General features: G+C 35.3%; 1 long non-coding RNA gene and 1 other non-coding gene across 46 annotated transcripts; one reads left to right on the forward strand and one right to left on the reverse strand.

Moving 5' to 3' along the window:
- Nucleotides 1–678: 678 nt before the first annotated feature.
- LOC131169103 (uncharacterized) lies at nucleotides 679–9,265 on the reverse strand. 45 transcript variants are annotated; one of them, XR_009143615.1, is made up of 20 exons: nucleotides 8,466–9,265; nucleotides 8,239–8,383; nucleotides 7,985–8,088; nucleotides 7,712–7,870; nucleotides 7,503–7,575; nucleotides 7,162–7,356; nucleotides 6,707–6,811; nucleotides 6,447–6,517; nucleotides 6,175–6,355; nucleotides 5,896–6,078; nucleotides 5,605–5,712; nucleotides 4,493–5,503; nucleotides 4,327–4,416; nucleotides 3,647–3,817; nucleotides 2,773–2,874; nucleotides 1,725–1,862; nucleotides 1,486–1,625; nucleotides 1,150–1,394; nucleotides 947–1,055; nucleotides 679–845 (listed from the first exon to the last, which is right to left on the reverse strand). It is a non-coding gene; the product is annotated as an uncharacterized LOC131169103 (long non-coding RNA). The 45 variants fall into 45 exon arrangements; XR_009143592.1 differs by having other exon boundaries at nucleotides 5,834–6,078; XR_009143619.1 differs by lacking the exon at nucleotides 5,605–5,712.
- Nucleotides 9,266–16,474: 7,209 nt separating this feature from the next.
- On the forward strand, nucleotides 16,475–16,582 carry LOC131173630 (small nucleolar RNA R71). The gene has a single exon (XR_009143944.1). It is a non-coding gene; the product is annotated as a small nucleolar RNA R71 (small nucleolar RNA).
- The last annotated feature ends 1,276 nt before the right edge of the window (nucleotides 16,583–17,858 follow it).

Here is a 17,858-nt window from a genome sequence, read left to right on the forward strand (position 1 = left end):
AAAGAGTCTTATTTATTTTAAAATTAAATTAAATCAAATCAATTGTTTGTCCAATTAGAATAAAAGGGATATTAAATAATTTCATATGTAGAATACTTAGCATCCTTCACTTTGGTTTAGTTATATATTTATTTAAAAAATATTAATTACAAAAGATGGAGAAAATTGATAAACGACAAAAATAAAAATCAACCATTTTCTTTAAAGATGGAGAAAATTTTAATTAATAAGAAAAAAATAAAAATAATAACATAAATTCTAATCTATAAATAGAGATATTTATAATGTGATTTTTAAAAAATGATTTTTTTTTCTTCAATGAAAAGAAAAAAATGTAGAAAAGTGCATGATTTCACCATACAGAATGTAGATCCAAGTGTTCTCTATCTGCTGTCCACAAATCAGCCTGAATCGGACCACAATTGACTTTCCCATTGTCAAGTTGATCAAGTCTGCTCTGCTCATATAGCCCAAAGCTCATAATTTTCCTCTCCTCATGTTCCTCTCAATCAATTCTTGTCTCTACACCCACCAATAGCCAACAGAGGTGAGGTAACACATCGCTCAAGGCAAAGACGCCGATCTTGAGCATCCCCAAATCTCTAATTATTAACAGAAGTGAGATTCTGCAGTCCATCTAGCAGTAGAGATTCGAGTTCTTCTATGTGGCAAATCAGAGCTTCTTCAAATCAGAGAGAGGAGGAATGATCGAGGAAGAAGAAAAAGAAAAGAAACAAGACTCCAAGAATATGACATATCTAATATATTTGGAAAAGCATAGCCAGGTCGTAATTGTGGCACTGGAGCTCCTCATTTCTTGTTTTGTTCTGTAACCACCATTCTTTCTACATGAGAGAATAAACATAAAAATAAATAATTAGATGATTGAATCAAGAAACTATCTTCTAAGTTTCCTTTGCACTAGTTCCAGATTTCAATTTATTACTTGGAATTTTCAGAGATGTGGACAATGTGAAATTCCATGTAAAATTCTTAAAATCCAGCAAAACTATATCACTGATGATCAAATTGACTTGAATATGCACCAAAATTCCCTGGAAAAGAAACCAAAGTTGAGAAATTAGTGAAATGAGAAAGATAAATAAGGTTCCTCAGTGAGTTAGAAGTTCAAGATCGAAGGACAAGTACCTGTGTATGAATCTTCTTGAAGCAGACTCTATTCCAAAGAATACAATGGATAGAAGCGTGACCTGCTAATGCGCTCAGCACCGTTTGCATTTGTTCAACACTTCCCAATTTATTAGAATTTCAGGGATGTAAAAAACCAGTAACCGTGGGACTCCTCTTTCTTGATGAGCCAGTTTATTGCTCTTTTCCCAAGGAATAGAGTTGCTAAATTTGTGGTGCATGGAATACTTATCCTTCACACTATTCTGTGCAAATAGAATCAGAGAGTGAAAAATTTCTCCTATAAGTTCAGAAAAAAAAATAAGTCAAATTTGCGAATTGAAGAGAAGAATATACTTCATTTTCCTGTGCATTTATTTCTTTCCCAATCAAGTTGAACATTTGGGATGTGAGAAATGAAATGCCAATTTCCACATTTTTCTTGCAACTGGGGACAACCAATGATTAACAACTGTATACAGTCTTCTTCTTTTCACCTTTGACAAATGACTCATGTCATCAGTCCAATTGAATAGGTAAATGCACAGGGAAATGATGAGTTACTAAGACATGTCTGATTTCAGCAGGTTACATACATGGCTTGTGTTAGAGCAACCTGTTAAATCATCAGATTGTAGTCATTGTCTTGATATCTTCTCTGCTTCAATTTGTTAGAGAGAACTCACACAAACAATTGCCAATTGTTCATGGAAGTGCGTGGAATCTGCAGAAAACTATCACAACAAAATAAAGTTTAAATGACTGACCAGGATAGGTGGTGAGGTTTGTTTAGCTATGCATTTTTGACAAGTTATCACACATCTGCTACCAGAAGAAATCTTTGCCTTCTACATAAGTGCTCCTAACAGTTAGACACCCCCCAATAGCTTTTGAACTTTTTGCAGTGACTAATACTGAGATCTTGAATGAATACAAAACTTTCTATTTTCATCCAGGAATCTCCCTATTTGAGAACCTCCATATTCTCAAGAGAAGTTGACTTTTGAATTAATAAGTCAAAAAGCATAGGCCAATTCCTGAAGAGAAAAATAAAATGAGTGAAGAAAGTGAAGAATATCTAACTAATGATCTCTAGATAACTGCAATGGAAGGAAACAAAAAAACATCACTAACATTGTTCAGCTGTTACGACTAAGGGATGGGATGAGCTAGATGAGTTGGCTGGGCTGGATAAGTTGACTTAGGTGGGCAATATTCTGTTATTTTGTAGCAGTTAGCATAAATAGGGGAAGAATGGCTGTAATTGGGCATTCCTAGAATCACTAACAAATGCAGAATACCTCTTTCTCTCTTCTTCTCTAATTCTAATCTCATCCCTTTCTATTTCTCTTCTCACCCATTCTAATTCTCTCCTCACCCAGTACCTTTCTATCTCTTTCTCTCCCTATTTCTCTGTTTCAGCAATTGTGCAGGTCTGATATGTAACATCAGCTTACTTCTAATTCAGTGACTATGCCATAGTTTCTTCAACTAAATATGATACAGGTATTGAATTCATACACTTATAATTGTCCAAGAAAAGAAATTCAGGAGAAGGATGAAGTCTGAATCCTTGACAAGTATAGAGAGGTACAGAAAAATGGCATCTTGAATTATACAGAGAGAAGCAGTGTAAAGAGTTACCTTCCAAGCTAACAAAAGCAAGGTCTTGAGACCTCAAGCGCCTCAGTCAACATAATCACCATTGAAGACTAAGAAGCGATTATCAAAAGGGAATCCAGCATCCTGCAAGAGGAAAAGGAGGTCATGGAGTTGGCCATGATCGTCTCCAACAACGACAACAGGGGAATCAGGAAGCAAAGCAAAGGTCATATGCAAGATTTCATCCAAAGACCAAAGTCAGAAGACATCCTGTAGCATGAATTTTGAACAGAAGCATCCTGACAGTTTTGCTGCTCCTTGCAAAGCCTATCACCTTCAAGGCCTTTAAGGATGGCCATTTGATGTAGAACATACTCCAAAGGATTTTAGGAGTACATATTTTTTAGGAAGAAATATGGTAAATATTTAAATATAAATAGAGTTGTGATTTTGTATTCCTAATTGGATTAGATTGGGATCCTTAATTCATAATTAGATATTTAGGGTTATACAAACATTATATATAGACATAGTTACATTCAGTTTTGCTATGACAATTACTTGAGATTAATACAACTTTGAGAATTAGTTCTCTTTACAAGGATTTGACCTTGTTTGTTCTTTGTTCTTGTTCTACATCAACGTTACTATCTATCTCTTTCAATGAAATTGTTTTTTTCAATAATTTGTCTAAAAATTATCATAAGCAAATAAATAAAGAATGGTTTATTACTAAGACAATTACTAGAAGGCAAGAGTTCATGTGTTAATTAAAACACTAATAAGACATGGATACCCTTGGATTTATATTTGCTGTAATGCTTGAATGGTGGAGAAACCAGCAATAAAACACTAAAAAGAATCAAAGATTTCATAATCATCATTATTATGCTTAAGCTTAGAAGTGATTTCATACTGGTTGTAAGTCGTCACCAAAATTTCCTCTAGATTTGAGCAGTGATTCGTGCATGTCACCATATACAGAGTTAGAATTCTGTAGAAGAGGGAGATGGGAACAATGGTGGGGTCATAGCTGCAGTCTATGACCTTATACCTGCTTCAAGATGCAAAGCAAATTCGTTTCTTCCTGCATACATAATTGTAGGGAGCATTATTTGAAGCTTGTTGATGGTTCATAAGGTTAGGATTTAAAGAAAATTTTGAAAAACAGTAGATTTCTCATGCTTGCAATTTTGAAAAAACTAAGCAATGGACATAAAGAAAGTTGCTTGCCTTAAAATCTTTTAAAAAGAATCCAAAACTATAATACCCTGATATTTTATACCATATTCTTCAGAAAATGCTGGAAATGAAACAACGTTTTCTAATGGATTCAGCGTCTTAGTATTTGTTGATGTAATTCCTCATACTTGATAAGCCAGTATATGTAGAAATTAAAGTGAAAATCCAGTGCAAAATTAATCCTACATATCCATTGATGTCACTTGTCAAGAACACAAAGCACAAGATATTTCCTGCAAATTTTATTGTAAAGGAAAATAAATTCCCAATTATTAAAAGAAGAAAAAAAGGAAAATGAATACTCTGCGTATTTTATGGTTGATTGAAAACAAATAATGACATAAAGATACTTACAACTAGAAGTTAGTACTGCTGATTTCCAATGGTATAGAGTAGCTAAATTATTAGGCATCTAATCTTCATTAACTTGTATCATTCCATTTCCTGTGTTAAATTTCTCCTATAAGTTCAGGGGAAAAAAAATTAAATAGACCGATTAAAGAGAAAAGCATCAACTTACAGAAGCTCTAGATGTTTTTTCTTCGTTCTTTAGTCGATAGCGGCCCTCCCATTGAATTCTCTTGTAATCAACTTCAATATTTGGGATGTGAGAAATGAAAGGCCAATCTGCGCCTTTTTTATTTGCGCATCTTTCGTTCAATAGGGGACAATCATCAATTTCCAATTCTCATAAAGATGTTAGGGAACACATCTCTCGAGGCAGAGAAGTTAATCTTGGGCAATTACTAATCTTTAAAGTTTGAAGAGAAGTGAGATTCTGCAATACATCTGACGGTAGAGATATGAGTTCCTCAATCTCCTCAATCTGAAGATTCTCCAATTTAGAGAGAGGAGGACTGATTGAGGAAGAAGAAGAAGAAGAAGAAGAAGAAGAAAGAAGAAGATATTGATGTTGTGAATATTTGCTGCACAAGTTGCACGCTCAGTGCCCTCAAATCTAAAACTTCGATAGATGGAAACTGAGGGATCCAACTCAAATTAGGGCGATAATGACAAATGAAGCGAGAAAGACGAGGAAATTGGAGTAGGTCTGGTGATGATATGGTGGTTGAATCATCACTATCATCTTCATACCTCTTCTTCCGCCATCCTATCAGTTTAGAACAAAACTGTATTTTCAGATACTTGAGGGATGGGAAGAATGATGTTCCTTGTCCCTCAATTTCTATGTATTCTAAATCATTTAATCCCGAAATCTCTAAGTTTTGAAGAGAAGGGATTTGATGCAATGGTGGGAGATGCTGACATCTGCAATGCAGTAACTTAATATTGACAAGATTTGAAGAAACCCAACTTGGAAACCTCATGCCTCTGTGTGGCACGAGTTCTTCTATGTGGCAAATCAGAGCTTCTTCAAATCAGAAAGAGGAGGAATGATCGAGGAAGAAGAAAAAGAAAAGAAAAAAAACTCCAAGAATATGACATATCTAATATATTTGGAAAAGCATAGCAAGGTTGTAATTGTAGCACTGGAGCTCCTCATTTCTCGTTTTGTTCTGTAACCACCATTCTACATGAGAGAATAAAAATAAAAATAAATAATTAGATGATTGAATCAAGAAACTATCTTCCAAGTTTCCTTTGCACTAGTTCCAGATTTCAATTTATTACATGGAATTTTCAGAGATGTGCACAAGTGAAATTCCATGCAAAATTCTTAAAATCCAGCAAAACTAGATCACTAACGATCACACTGACTTGAATATGCACCAAAATTCCCTGGAAAAGAAACCCAAGTTAGGAAAATAGTGAAATGACCAAGATAAATATGTTTGCTCAATGAGTTAGAAGTTTTATTCTTGAACTTTTAAATGTTTTACCGAGATAGAAGGACAAGTACCTGTGTATGAATCTTTTGGAAGTAGACTCTACTATAAAGAATACAGTGGATAGAAGCATGACCTGCTAATGCGCTGAGCACCGTTTGCATTTGTTCAACACTTTCCAATTTATTAGAATTTCAGGGATGTAAATAAACAGTAATCCTGGGACTCCTCTTTCTTGATGAGCCAGTTTATTACTCTTTCCCCAAGGAATAGAGTGGCTAAATTTGTTGTGCATAGAATAATTATCCTTCACATCATCCTGTGCAAACAGAATCAGAGAGTGAAAATGTTCTCACATAAGTTCAGATAAAAAAAAACAAATTGAATTTGCGAATTGAAGAGAAGAAGCACTGACTCGTCCTTCATTATCCTGTGCATTTAATTCTTTCCCAATCAAATTGAATATTTGGGATGTGAGAAATGAAAGGCCAATTTCCACATCTTTCTTTCGATTGGGGACAACCAATGATTAACAACTGTATGAAGTCTTCTTCTTTTCCCCCTTGACAAATGATTCGTATCATCAGTCCAATTGCCTAGTTAAATCCACAAGGAAATGATGAGTTACTGAGAAATATCTGATTTCAGCAGATTACATACATGGCTTGTGTCAGAGCAACATGTTACATTATCAGATTGTAGTCATTGTCTTGATATCTTCTCTGCTTCAGTTTGTTAACTGAACATTCAAATCTGATCTGCAAACATAATAATTGAAAGAACTCATGCAGCAATTGCCAATTGTTCATGGAAGTGCATGTAATCGCAGAAAACTATCACAACAAAATAAAGTTTAAAAGACTGACAGGATAGGCAGTGAAATTAATCGGTAAGAGCACCATTTAGTGAAATTAAAGAGGGAAGTTTTGAACTTTTTTCTTTTTTACCTTTAAAATGTTTTAAGACGAAATAAGCTGACACTTTTGCTGCTCCATGCAAAGCCTATCTCCTTGAAGGCCTTGTAGGATGGCCACTGCTATCTATCCCCTTCACTGAAATTATTTTTAATAATTTGTCTAAAAATTATCATAACCAAATAAATACAGAATGGTTTATTACTAAAGCAATTACTAGAAGGCAAGAGTTCATGTGTTAATTAAAACACGAACAGTAACAAGCATTAAAAATAAAAGTAGCCTAACAGAGACTTGGATACCTATAGATTTATATTTGATGTAATGGTTGAATGGTGGAGAAACCACCATTAAAACACTAACAAGCATTAAAGATTTCATCATTATTATTATGTTCAAGCTTAGAAGGAATTTCATACTGGATGAATATGGCACGAGGCTGAACCTTAAAATTAATAGTAACATTGACGAAGAGGAATTCCATGTACCGATGAAATGAATTAGAGGCAGGAAGCTTTGAGGTACACAAGGAAAAAAGATGTACACTGATTTCATTTTTGTGATGAAAACATTCTCAAATCACTCATATTTCTGGTCCAAGAAACTATGGGAATATAATCTGTCCTTGATCTCCCATTTCCAGTGTGGATAAGTGACTGCCGGTTATGTATACAGTTAGAACTCTGCAGAAGGGAAAGATGGGAACAATGGTTATTATGTGATACTATATTCTTCAGAAAAAGCATGCAAATGAAACTATGTTTGCAAAGAAAATTAGAAATGGTATCATGGTAATATAACAAAGGAAATGTTCAAATTTCTTTCATACCTTTGCAATATTTAAGATGAATGTGAGAAGCACTGCAGTAACAAATCACCAAATTGCTCAATAATTGATGAGTCTGACACAAAAATCATCCTTGGTTATTTTTCAGTTGCAATCTTAGTTGCAGGAAAATTTGTAACAGGCATTTGATCTCAAAGAGGGGTAAAAGAGGAAAGCATGCACCGGAAGTTTGATTAAGAAGAAAACCCAACTGTCAAAATTGATTCTCCACACATCTGTCAAGGCAAAGACTCTATTCCCAAAATGGTTAACTGCTGAAGATTTGTGAGGGAAGAAAGTTAACCACGGAACCTCCTGCCAATGCGTATCGCAGAAACCAAAGTTGCAACCAGAACACTTCCACAGAGATTCTAAAAGTCAAACAATAATGAAATGGTATGAAAATCAGTTTATTGTTCAACTTATTCATGTACTGGAAAATGTTGGAAAGGACAAGAAATAGAACACAAAGAAATATGCCATACCACTAAATATTTTCCGCTTCTAACACATTTGGAATAGCGGCGAGGTTGTAATTGCAGCTCCGGAGTTTCTCATATATTGTCTTGTTCTATAACCAGCATTCCTTCTACATGAAGAAAATGGAGAGAATAAATATAAAGAAAAAAAATTCAGATGATCGAATCAAGAAACTACCTTCCGAGTGCCCTTAGCATTAGTGCCAGATATCAATTTATCAATTAGAATTTTCAGAAATGTCGACAAGTGAAATTGGCACCTGCAACTTAATTGTATTTCTTGTGTTTTTACTGCTGTCCACTGCCGATAGAGTCAATGAGTTAGAAGTTCCCCTCCAGAACTTCATACACGTTTTTCAAGAAGGAGGCAGCAATTAATCTTCATAACTTATCATTTCAATTTTCCTGTGCGCAAAGAATCAGAGTGTCATATTTCACATAAAAAATTAAAAAGAAGTTGCCAATTGAAGATAAAAGCACAACTTACAGATGTGGTAGAAGATTTTTCCTCGTCCTCTAGTAGATAGCAGCCCTCCCATTGAATTCTCTTGCCATCAACTTTAACATTTGGGATTTGAGAAATAAAAGGCCAATCCTCACCCTTTTTATCTGGACATCTTTTGCTCAACAGGGGACAACGACTAATTGTCAATTCTCGTAAAGAGGTGAGGGAACGCATCTCTTGAGGCAGAGATGTTAATCTTGGGCACCCCTCAATCTCTAATTGTTGAAGAGAAGTGAGATTGTGCAGTCCATCTGGAGGTAGAAATTCGAGATCCTCAACGCCCCAAATAATGAGCTTCTTCAATTTAGAGAGAGGAGGAACGATTGAGGAAGAAGAAGAAGAAGTTGATGTTGTGAATATTTGCTGCACAAGTTGCACGCTCACTGGCATCAATACTAATTCTTCATCGAGAGATGGAAACTGAGGGATCAAACTCAAATTAGGGCAACCACTACAGTGGAATTCAGAAAGACAAGGAAATTGGAGTAGATCTGGTGATGATATGGTGGTTGAATCATCACTGTCATCTTCATACCTCTTCATCCGCCATCCTATCAGCTTACGACAATCCCACAATTTTAGAACCTTGAGGGATGGAAAGAATGATGCTGCTTGTCCCTCAATTTCTATGTATTCTAAATCATGTAATCCCAAAATCTCTAACATTTGAAGTGAAGGGATTTGATCCAGCGGTGGGAGATGCTGACATCTGCAATACATTAACTGAATATTGACAAGATTTGTGAGGGAAGAAACCCAACTTGGAAACCTCGTGCCTCTGTACTTATCGACGTGTCCCAATCGCAAGTGCACGGGTCGTATTAATGATTAAATTTTTGATGTAAAATAAAATATGTTAAAATTATATTTTAATCAGATTTTATAAAAGAAATTTAGAAATTTGAAGCATAAGGTATGAAAATGTAAAACTAAATTCAAACAATGACTAATTTAATAATTCGCAAAATAAAAAAATTGATAATAATGAAAATTAATAAAATAAGATTAAACTAAACACTCAAAAGTAAAATTCCAACCAATAATTGATGAAAGACGATTCTGGAGTTAAGGGTTCATATTTAAGTCATTTTGGAATTTTTCCTAGCTAGCCCAATCCATTAAATTTATGGGTTTAAAGGAGATTAATTCTAAAATCCTTTGAAAACTCTTTCGAGTGAGACAAAGAGTGCCTTAATTAACTTAATCCTACTTTCGTGGAGTTAAAATTAACCAAGACCCATTAGGTTCTTTAATCAATCTATTAAAACCCTCTTAACCCTTAGTCTATTTCTAGATCTAAGTTAATTAAGTCCAATTTCTTGATTAACAATCACTTGGTTTTCTCCTTTCGGTGCTTCAACCAAGGATTAAGAACATAACTTAATGGGGCCCTTCATTAAGCATGTGAATAAGCACACAAGAAATGGATTAAACCTCATAAATTCATTAAATTGGGACTAACCCAGTTCAAATCCACAAAAATAACTAAATATTACATCCCTTACTCCAGAATCAAAATGAAACTACTCACTACCCATAATGTCTACAAGATATTCTGAATTTAAATGGAAATAAAGCTCTAATCTAAGCTAAGAAATAAAAAACTCAACACTAGAAATGTAGGAAAAGGTAAGAAGAGAAAGAAATCCCAAATCTGGTTGGAAATGGTGTGGAAAACTAAATGTGACTCTTCAGCTGCCCTTGCTCCTACTCCTTTCCTTCCTTTCTTTCTTCCTTCCCCTCTAAAATGGGAAATGAGGCTATTTATAGTATTTTTCTGACATGGAGCCCTAAAATAGTGTGTTTGAGGAGAGACTTTCTGAGGGAATCTTCTACCAGCTCATTAATGAACTCTTTGTGGGAGTGCATAAGTGGGTGCATAAGTCATGCGATCCCTTATACGATTTACTGGTTCTGGTTCACTTATGCAGCGCATGACTTGGTGCATAGGTTATGCACAATTCGTGAAAGTGCATAAGGGAGGTGTGAATGTGCATAAGCTATCACGATCTCCTTATGCACATTTAGCGGTATTGGAACAGTGATTTTTCTCCTTATGCAGATCCGCATAGCTTATGCGACAAGTTATGCACAATTTGGTCAATGCATATTTCAGCTTGAAAACTTGTTTTTGACATCTTTGGCTGTAGAAATCACTCCTCAATGGTAAAATTTCTCTTCAGTCCTTCCAAAAACACCATTTTTCCTACAAAACAAAGTAAAATTTACAAATTAATCTAAAATTGACAATTATGAAAAACTAACTAAATAACTAATGAAATTAGCTAAAAGTGACTAATAATCAAATAAAATGGCTATGAATTTAAACCTAAATGATTATGCAAAATGTATGCATCAAATACCCCCAAACTCAAGCTTTTGCTTGTCCTCAAGCAAACTTTAAAATGACATGCAAAATTTTTAGGGGTGCCTTATCCAAAGAGCTATGAAAATTACCCATTAAAGTAACTTAACACACCTTTAGCCATACCAACAATCCATATACCCATCCTTCAAAATGCAAAGAATCTAATGCTTATCCAAGCTTTCACCGCTTAGCCATCAAGTCAATTATCGTTCAAAATCCCCAAACCAACCAATCAAAAGAGAGAGTCATGCTCAAAAGGAATTCTAGGACAATCGATAACCAAAGTGTCTCTATATAGAATGATGGAATTAAATGAATGAATGGATAATTTTCCAATCCCATAGGCAAATTCCCTACTCCTATCTCCACTAATGTAGCAAGTACTATCAAGAGATCAAAGGTCTTTTTAGGGATGCAATGGGGCCATGGGGTTCAAAATGAGGCTAAGAAGAAAAATGGGTAAAAAGGGTTCAAAGCATGAGAATATTTTCAATTTTGAAACATAAGGTACACTTCTTATTTTATTATATTTTTTTTCTTTTTTTTTTTATATGGGGGAGAGAAATACACAATGAGGATTGTCAAGTGCTAGCATAGTTTACAAAACACATAAAAATGGAGGGACATTTTGATTCTTTAAACTTGTATCTTGCATTTTCTTTTGATGATTGTCCCTAAAATTGCCACCCCCAAACTCATTTCTTTTAATACTTTGGGTGGATTTCTTTCATTTTGAATGATAATAGTGAAAAGCACATATACTAGCACTTTTACAAGATGACAAGCATTTCTTCTCCCTTTTATTGAATTTTTTTCTTTTTTTTTTTATTTTTTTTATGTACCTAATGTTATAAATAATTATTCTCATGAAAATGGTTGGAGTGTTTGGTTCATTGGCTAGGTAACAATAAAGATTTCAAGAAAAATTAGGGATAAAAAGGCTCAAAAGGGTTTGCAAGGGTCAATTTTAATTAGGAAAAGGGCCAAAGGTTTAAAATGAGAAGGTTTAAATCAAAGAATGCCTAATCATCTCTCTTTTCAAGTACAAGCTGGTATTTCGCCTTGAAAGGTTTAGAAAATTTGTTCTAGGATTGGTGAGACATCATTTGACTACCTTATATCCAATAATTCCCTCTAAACACTTCCATCTCAAAATGACTAGTTGGGTGGCTTTTTGGCTAAGAAGATATAGGCAAGGGATAGACACTTCAAAACCTTGCACCTCTTAGGAAACTTTCAATCCACAAACCCAACTAAAGGGTGAGTCAAATCACTCTCATAGGCAGCTTTTCAATACTCAAGGGATTTGGCAAAAGATTTTAATGCATGATGTATGATTCCTAAAAATGAGTAATGCATTAACTAAATGGAGGAAATCTATTTGTCTATTTGCGTGCAATGTGTACAATTTCTAAGTGATGTGTGTGTAAATGTGTTATGTATATGTATGTATGGATGTATATGTAAAATATTTACAGTATATGTAAATGGAATGGGATGAGATGCTCTATACGCAAAATGTGAAAAATGAAGCAAAAATCAAAATGTGCACCCCCAAACTCAAAATTAGACATTGCCCTCAATGTCTCATGCAGTATATAACCAAAACTCAAAGCAAGTAATAATTACCAGGAATTATGAAAATTAAGTGCAAAAAGAAAGAGTTACCTGGCATAGAGCAGATGAGAATTCAAGAGATAATGGGAATGCATAAGAAGCTGCACAGGTTATGCAGAATAAAGTGCTGTCCATATCAGGTGCATAAGTAGGGTGCATAAGCCATGCGGTTCTGCATGAGTGGCTATAAGGGCTGCACAGGCTATGCAGGACATTTGCATAAGGGGATTACAGCCTGTGCAGTTCTGCATAAGAAATTTGATTTGAACAGGGTTTGTGTAAAAACTGCATAAGTGAAAAGTGAGTTGTGCATAACCTATGCACTCTCTTATGCATGTTTAGGTGGGTGATAAAAAGGTGTGAAAAACTGATTATGCAGGAGTGCATAGCTTATGCACTAACTTATGCAAGTTTCGGCTTGTTTTGGACTTCAGAGAAGTAGCTCATGCAAAAGTGCATAAGTCATGCACTGTCCTTATGCACTGTTCGGCAAGTTTTGACCTTCAGGGAGAGTGGTCATGCGGAAGTGCATAAGCTATGCACTCTGCTTATGCACTCCTCGGTGGATTTTAGTGTTTGGAAAATATGGTCATGCAGTTGTGCATAAGCTATGCACTTTGCTTATGCACTCCTCGGTGGGTTTTGATTTTTGTGGAAGGTGGTTATGCAGAAGTGCATAGGTCATGCACTCTGCTCATGCAGGTCTCGGCAGATTTTGGTGTTTGGGGTTGGTGGTCATGCAGTTGTGCATAAGTTATGCACTCTGCTTATGCACTCCTCGGTGGGTTTTGATTTTCAGAATGTGAGGTCATGCAGAAGTGCATAAGCTATGCACTCTGCTTATGCATGTCTCGGCAGGTTTTGAGATTCAGAGTTTTTGGTTATGCGGAAGTGCATAAGTTATGCACTCTGCTTATGCACCCCTCGGCAGGTTTTAATTTTTGGAGTTTCTGGTTATGCAGAAGTGCATAAGTCATGCACCCTCCTTATGCAGACTTCGGCAGAGAGAGAAAATGCAGAATTTGAAGTTATGCAAATGTGCATAAGTTATGCACTCACCTTATGCAAGTTTTGCAGATATGAAATTTGACAAAATGAGGTTATGCAGAATTGCATAGGCTATGCACTCTCCTTATGCACTTGCAATAAAGGTGAAAAATGGCAAGAATTGTGGTTATGCAGGATTGCATAAGCTATGCAATTGCTTATGCATAATTCAACAAGATTGAGATTACAATGGAAAATGATTTGCAAGTGTGAAAAATACCCTAGAATGAAGAAATATAATTCCATGAAGCATAAACCATGAGAAATTTTCACCAAAAACACATCAATACGTACAAAATCCATCAAAATTACATCACACATGCTTGTAAAAGTGAATCCTGCATAAAAGGCATTTGTGACCCATGCCATTTTGACTCAAATTCTGCAAATCAACATTTAGCACATTAAAACTCAATGAAATCTGCATAAAGTTGCATTTATCTACAAATGATGAACTCCCCAAGTAATGCCAAGGAAATGCAACATGTCCATCTTAAATCTCACACCCTAAATAAACTCAAAACTACAAAGATGACTCACTTACCACCATATTAACATTATAAGCACATATACTTAAAAGTTACACACCCAACCTCACCAAGAACATGAGTAATCTGCTGCAGACCTCCTCTTTGCTGCAGAATATCATTTTTCCTCTGCATAAACCAGATAGCAGCTCCTGCACAGGTTATGCAGCAAAAACCAATCAGTTTTTGGGAGAGTTTGAAGGACAAAATTTTCAAGTTAAGAATCACTCCCCAGCAGTTCACCAACCTTCCTCCATTGAAATACATCTACAAGGGACAAAATTCAACAATGTCAAAAATTGAATTTGGGGAGATTCAAGATAAAAACAAAAGCAATGAAAGTAAAAGTAAATCAGCAAAAGTAAAATAAAAGGACTTGGGATGCCTCCCAAGAGCGCTAATTTATAGTCCTTAGCTGGACTCTTTTCATGTTTCATGGTGGCTGAAATTGGAATTTATTGCCTCTGTTTCCAATAGGTGCTTCAATGAATCTATACTTCATTTTCTTTCCATCACATGAGAAGATCCTTGTTGCTTTGTCTAAAAATCCAACCATTTCTTTCTTGACAACCTTTGGTGCATCTTTTTCTTTGAGAGATGGTTGTTTTACTTCACTTTTCTCCACTTGCTCAACTTGAAAGATTGGTGCCATAGGACAAGATGGATTACCCTTTAAATGTTGTGCAAATGCAGCCTCTTTTGGATTTTCATCATTGATACTCCCTTCATGGATAAGACAACTTTCAAGAGAAGCCTTCGGATAGCTCTTTCTAAAGTGCTCTTTTGCTAACTCATCAACTATATCAATTCTCAAACAAGAGTCTATATCTTCATGTTGCTTCTTCTTATCATTGCCAATGTTGAAGACTAAATGATCCTCTCCGACTCTGAGAGTAAGCTTTTCACCTTTCACGTCAATCAAAGCACCAGTTGTAGCTAGGAAAGGCCTCCCCAAAATGATTGGGATAGTAGAATCCTCTTCCATGTCTAAGATGACAAAGTCAACAGGTATATAGAATTTCCCAACCTTCAGAGGCACATTCTCTAAAATCCCTTCAGGATACTTAATTGATCTATCAGCTAACTGAAGAGAAATGTGGGTTGGCTTAAGATCTCCCATGTTGAGCTTCTCGTAGATGGAGAGGGGCATAAGGCTTACACTAGCCCCTAAATCACATAAAGCTTTTGTAGAACATGATTCCCCAATATGGTATGGAATTGAAAAACTCCCTGGATCCTTGAGCTTTGGAGGAAGTTTCCTTTGGAGGATAGCACTTCATTCCTCAGTTAAGGCTACAGTCTCATCATCTTCAAGTCTCCTCTTATTTGAGAGAATTTCTTTTAGAAACTTAGCATAAGAAGGCATTTGGGAAAGAGCATCAATAAAAGGCACATTTATATATAGCTTCTTCAAAACCTCTAAGAACTTCCCAAATTGCTTATCAAGCTTGGCTTTTTGAAATCTCTGTGGAAAGGGAAGCTGTGGCTTGTAAGGCTCTGGAGGTATATATTTCTCTTCTTTCTCTCCAACTTCCTCTTTACCTTTTCTTGCACTCCCTTTTTCACTCTTTTGTTTTTCATCTCCCTCAAAATCTTCCTCATTTTCTCTCTTTTCAACTTTTTCACTCTTCTCATTATGCACTATTTTACCACTCCTCAGTGTGATGGCATGACATTGCTCCCTTGGATTTTCTGTTTGACTAGGAAGTTTCCCCATAGAATTGGTACTTGATGAGCATGCTTGTTGTGCAATCTGATTTTCCAGCATCCTATTGTGTGTTTGCATTTGTTCCAGCCTTGCTTTCATCTCTCTCAACTCTTCATCATGCTTAGTTTGATTAGCAAGAATTTGTTGTAATAAAGCCTCTATGGTGGAACTTTGTTCTTGCTGTCTTAGTAAAGGTGCAGGATTTGCATTCTTTTGCTGAAAACTAGGTGGTGGTTGCCTAGGTTGTTGGTATTGATGCCCTTGTTGTTGTGGTGGAAAGTTCTGAGTTGAAGCTTGATTTTGTTGATTCTCCCATGAAAAATTGGGATGATTCCTCCAAGCATATGAAGGATAATCTACTCCACAGATCATTGTTCCTTCTGCATAAGTAACTTTTTGAGAACTTCCAGAACATGATGATGAACTGACTAGCATACTTAAATCCTCCATTTTCTTAGCAAGGACATTAGTGAGTGCATCAAATTTGGCATTGATCATGTTGAATGGATCAAGCTCATACATTCCAGCAACTTGCCTTTTTTGAGTTGGAGTTGACCCTCTTGGACTACTCCACAGATGACTGTTCTTTGCTATTTTCTCTAGTAACTCATAAGCTTCATCTTCATGCTTAGTGATGAATTCCCCTCCAGTTTGAGCATCAATGATTCCTCTGATAGCAGGAGTGACATTTGTGTAAAAATTCTGGTTTATCATCCATTTAGGAATAGCATGATGTGGACATTGTCTCTCCAATTCCTTCCATCTCATCCATGACTCATAAAGAGTCTCATCTTCTCTTGGTCTAAAAGCAATCATTTGATTCCTCAACTCTTGAGTTTTTCCAGGTGGAAAGTATTGGGCAAGAAATGCATCAGTGAGCTGCTCCCAATTTGTAATTGAGTTGTGAGGTAAAGAATCGAGCCAATCCAATGCTCTATCTTTCAAAGAGAATGGAAACAATTTTAGCCTTCTTTGCATCAGACACTCCTGGTTGCTTTTGCATGTCACAGATCATAACAAACTTCTTAAGATGAGTATGAGGATTTTCTGAAGGATGACCTCCAAATTGAGAATTCTGAATCATTTGTAGTACTCCAAAATCCATCTTATAACTATTTGCATCAATTCTTGGTCTTGCTATACTCTCTCTTAAATCATCAAAATGAGGAAATGCGTGATCCATCATACTTCCCTTAGGCACATTAGCATTTACAACTTCTTCACCATGAGCTGCATTTTCATTGTTTCAATCATTTTCACCATTATCACCACTGATTCCAACTCTTTCTTCAGCCATTTCTGTTTCAATTTCAGCTGCTCTCAATGCTTCTTTTCTTCTTCTAGTTTCTTTCTTGTTGTCTCTACAAAACTTCTTAATTTTAGGATTAAATAATAAGGATGTGTCACTTGTGCTTCTAGCTCTTCTCATAAAAGATTAAGAGTACCTAAAAAAAAAAAAAACAAACACAAAATGAAAAGATAACAAAGATAAAACTATAAACAACTAAAATAATCAAGAATTCAATCTTAAACAAACAACTCCCCGGCAACGGCGCCAAAAACTTGATGTGTCCCAACCGCAAGTGCACGGGTCGTTCAAGTAGTATAGAAAAAGATATCGTTCCCACGAGGAGTTGTGTTAATGATTAAATTTTTGATGTAAAATAAAGTATGTTAAAATTGTATTTTAATCAGATTTTATAAAAGAAATTTAGGAATTTGAAGCATAAGGTATGAAAATGCAAAACTAAATTCAAACAATGACTAATTTAATAATTCACAAAATAAAGAAATTGATAATAATGAAAATTAATAAAATAAGATTAAACTAAACACTCAAAAGTAAAATTCCAACCAATAATTGATGAAAGACGATTCTGGAGTTAAGGGTTCATATTTAAGTCATTTTGGGATTTTTCCTAGCTAGCCCAATCCATGAAATTTATGGGTTTAAAGGAGATTAATTCTAAAATCCTTTGAAAACTCTTTCGAGTGAGACAAAGAGTGCCTTAATTAACTTAATCATACTTTCGTGGAGTTAAAATTAACCAAGACCCATTAGGTTCTTTAATCAATCTATTAAAACCCTCTTAACCCTTAGTCTATTT

Source organism: Hevea brasiliensis, chromosome 14 (assembly GCF_030052815.1).
Source record: "Hevea brasiliensis isolate MT/VB/25A 57/8 chromosome 14, ASM3005281v1, whole genome shotgun sequence".
Taxonomy (NCBI): Eukaryota; Viridiplantae; Streptophyta; class Magnoliopsida; order Malpighiales; family Euphorbiaceae; genus Hevea; species Hevea brasiliensis.